The sequence below is a fragment of the Colobus angolensis genome, unplaced genomic scaffold (assembly GCF_000951035.1).
Source record: "Colobus angolensis palliatus isolate OR3802 unplaced genomic scaffold, Cang.pa_1.0 Scaffold23, whole genome shotgun sequence".
In the NCBI taxonomy this organism is placed as follows: Eukaryota; Metazoa; Chordata; class Mammalia; order Primates; family Cercopithecidae; genus Colobus; species Colobus angolensis.
In genome coordinates this window covers 13,377,390-13,381,513 of record NW_012115488.1, presented here as the reverse complement: position 1 = coordinate 13,381,513, position 4,124 = coordinate 13,377,390, and the positions used below count along the sequence as shown (strand labels likewise).

The window sequence follows — 4,124 nt, the reverse complement described above, 5'->3', positions numbered from 1 at the left end:
TGTGTCTCTGTCAGTTTTTAGTATCAGGATGATGCTGGCCAGGAAGAAGTACCTCCTTTTCAATTTTTTGAAATAGTTTTAGTAGAAATGGTACCAGCTCCTGTTTGTACATCTGGTAGAATACAGCTGTGAATCCATCATCTGCTTCTGGGCTTTTTTTGGTTGGTCAGCTATTTATTGCTGGTTCAATTTCAGAGCTTCTTCTTATTCTGTTCAGGGATTTAATTTTTTCCTAGTTCAGTCATGAGAGGATGTATGTGTCCAGGAATGTATCCATTTCTTCTAGATTTTCTAGTTCATGTACATAGAGGTGTTTATAATATTCTCTGATAGTTGTTTTTATTTCTGTGTAGTCAGTGGTAATATCCCCCTTATTATTCCTGATTGTTTATTATTTCTGATTGTATTTATTATTTCTGATTGTGTTTATTATTTCTGATTGTGTTTATAATCTTCCCTCTTTTCTTCTTCATTAATCTGACTAGCAATCTGTCAATTTTTTCAAATTTTTTTGAAATCCAGCTCCTGGATTTATTGATCTTTTAAATGGCTTTTCTTGTCTCTGTCTCCTTCAGTTCAGCCCTTATTTTGGTTATTTCTTGTCTTCTACTAGCTTTGGATTTGTTTGCTTTTGGTTCTCTAGTTCTTTAATTGTAATGTTAGCTTGTTAACTTGAGATCTTTCTAACTTTTTGATGTAGGCATTTGGTGCTATAAATTTCCCTCTTAACACTGTCTTAGTTGTGTTCCAGAGATTCTAGTATATTGTATCTTTGTTCTTAGTTTCAAAAAACATTTTGATTTCTGCCTTTATTTCATTATTTACCCAAAAGTCATTCAGGAGCATGTTATTCAATTTCCATGTAATTGTATCATTTTGAGTGTTTTTTGTTTGTTTATTTTTGACATGGAGCCTCATTCTGTCTCCCAGACTGGAGTGCAATGGTGCAATCTCAGCTCACTGTAACCTCCACTTCCTGGGTTCAAGTGATTCTCCTGCCTTAGCTTCCCAAGTTGCTGGAATTACAGGCATGTGCCACCACACCTGGCTAACATTTTGTATTTTTAGTAGAGACAGGGTTTCACCATGTTGGCGAGGCTGGTCTTGAACTCCTGACCTCAGGTGATCCACCCACCTCAGCCTCCCAAAGTGCTGGGATTACAGGCATGAACCACCATGAGTTAATTTTTTAGTCTTGAGTTCTAATTTGATTGTGCTGTGGTTTGAGAGACTGTTATGATTTCCATTTTTTTTTTTTTGCATTTGCTGAGGAATATTTTACTTCTGATTATGTGATCAATTTTAGAGTAAGTGCTATGTGGCAATGAGAAGAATTTATGATTCTGTTGTGTTTGAATAGAGAGTTCTGTAGATATCTATCAGGTTTATTTGATCCAGAGCTGAGTTCAGGTCCTGAATATCTTTGTTAATTTTCTGTCTTGATCATCTATCTGACATTGTCAGTGGGGATATTAAAGTCTTCCACTATTATTGTGTAAGAGTCTAAGTCTCTTTGAAGGTCTCAAATAACTTGCTTTATGAATCTGGGTGCTCCTTTATTGGGTGCATATATATTTAGGGTAGTTAGGTCTTCTTATTGAATTGAACCCTTTACCATTATGTAATGTCTTTCTTTGTCTTTTTTTAATCTTTGTTGGTTTGAAGTCTCTTTTGTCAGAAACTAGGATTGTAACACCTGCTTTTTTCTATTTTCCATTTACTTGGCAAATTTCTCTCCATCCCTTTATTTTGACCCTATGTGTGTCATTGCATGTGAGATGGGTCTCTTGCAGACAGCATACAATTGGGTCTTGGTTCTTTATTCAGCTTGCTACTCTGTGTCTTTTAATTGTGGCATTTATCCCATTTACATTTAAGGTTGATTTTGTTACATGTGAATTTGATCCTGTCATCTTGATGCTAGCTGGTTATTTTGCACACTTCTTATGTGGTTGTTTTGTAGTGTCATTTGTCTGTGTATGTTAGTGTGTTTTTGTAATGTCTGGTAGTGATTTTTCCTTTTTATATTTAGTGCTTCCTTCAGGAGCTCTTGTAAGGCAGTTATGGTGGTAACAAATTTCCTCAGCGTTTGCTTGTCTGAAAGTGATCTTTTTTCTCCTTCACTTAGGAAACTTAGTTTGGCTGGATACAAAATTCTGGGTTGGAATTGCTTTTCTTTAAGAATGCTAAATATTGGCCCCCAATATCTTCTGGCTTGCAGGGTTTCTTCGAAGAGGTTCACTATTAGTTTCATGGGCTTCCCTTTGTAAGTGACTTTTCTCTCCTGCTGCCTGTATTAGTCAGTTCTCACGCTGCTATAAGGACATACCTGAGGCCAGACGCAGTGGCTCACACCTGTAATCCCAGCACTTTGGGAAGCCGAAGCAGGTAGATCACGAGGTCAGGAGTTCAAGACCAGCCTGGCCAAGATGATGAAACCCCATCTCTACTAAAAATACAAAAGTTAGCCTGATGCAATGGCAGGCACCTGTAATCCCAGCTACTTGGGAGGCTGAGGCAGGAGAATCGCTTGAACCCGGGTGGCAGAGGTTGCAGCAAGCTGAGATCATGCCACTGCACTACAGCCTAGGTGACAGAGTGAGACTCTGTCTCAAAAAAAAAAAAAAAAAAATGCAAGTTTTGTGTGTAATCACGTAACAATTTATTCCTTTAAATTTTTTCAGATATATCGTTCTTTCCTTCTCTAGCATATATTCATTCTAGCCATCAGAAATGCTCATGGCAGTTCAGTTCTTCCAAGGTGATCCAGTCTGTCCTCTGCTGTTAAGAGCTTTCACTGGGAAGGAATTTAGGAGTGGAGCTGGTTGTAAATGGGGACCTTCTAGGCTCTGTTTCTGTGTTGCTTGCTTTTACTTTTTTTTTCTTTTTTGAGATGGAGTCTGGCTCTGTTGCCCAGGCTGGAGTACAGTGGTGCAATCTTGGCTGACTGCAATCTCCTCCTCCCAGGTTCAAGCGATTCTCCTGCCTCTGCCTCCCACTTCTGCCTCGGCATCCCACTCCTGCCTCAGCCTCCTGTAGACTCTGTTTCTATGTTGCTTTCTGTACTCTGGTATCCTTTAGTGCTGCCAGTGCTTATTCTTTTGATTAACTTTACTTGGTAATTACCTTTCTAAGGCTTTCTCATTTGTCTAACTCAGCAGTTCTCAAACTTTTGGTCTCAGTAGTCTTTTGTACTCTTAAAAATTGCTGAAGACCTCAGAGAGTTTTTATTTATGTAATTATATCTACTTATATTTTTTGTATTATAAATTAAAATGAAATATTTTTGAAAATATTTATTTAAACAAACCACTACATATTAACATAAACAGCTTTAAAAAAAGCTATATTTTTCAAAACAAATTTTAGTGGAAGAGTGGTATTGTTTTATATTTTGCAATGTCTCTTCAATGTCTGGCTTAATAAAAAAGAGCTGAATTTCAGATCTGCTTCTGCATTCAGTCTTTGGTGAAATATTGTTTTGGTTGAAGAATAAGCAAAATCTAACCTTACACATGTATGTAGTTGGAAAAGAAGGGAGTTATTTAAATGGCCTTTTCAGATAATTGTGAATATTCTTCTTTGATCACCAAAATTTGACAAGTGGAATTTTATTAAAATTTAGTTGCAATATAGAATCTGAAATCATATCAGTTTATTTTGGGCACACTATTACATTAAAATCCCTTGGTCTATTTTGTACTTTGAATAAATCTTTTACAAATAGATGATTCTGTTACATAATGTACCAGCCTTTTGGAAAATATTGATTCATTGAGGTATGCTGATTTTCTAAATATTAGTAAATTTCATTATACAATGTTAAAAATTCCCATTAGTTAATATCACCAGTAGTCTCATCAGAAGAATCTTGTAGTATTGGAAACCTGTCCATCTGACAGTATACACATTTTCTAAAATTTGTAATTTTTGCTTGGAAAGCTCAAATTTTATCATTGACAACAAATATGGTCTGGTGTTTTCATTGAAGTTCCACCAAATTTGATTAATTTTGAGAAAATATATAGTGTATATACAGGTTAATGAAAGTATTAATAGTAATTTTTGGCCCGGTACAGTGGCTCAGGCCTGTAATCTCAGCACTTTGGGAGGCAGAGGTGGGT

At 36.3% G+C, this 4,124-nt stretch overlaps 1 protein-coding gene across 1 annotated transcript in view; it reads left to right on the top strand.

Moving 5' to 3' along the window:
• Window positions 1-4,124, top strand: part of KIAA0825 (KIAA0825 ortholog) — a 504,765-nt gene that overhangs the window by 7,291 nt on the left and 493,350 nt on the right. The window lies entirely within an intron of this gene.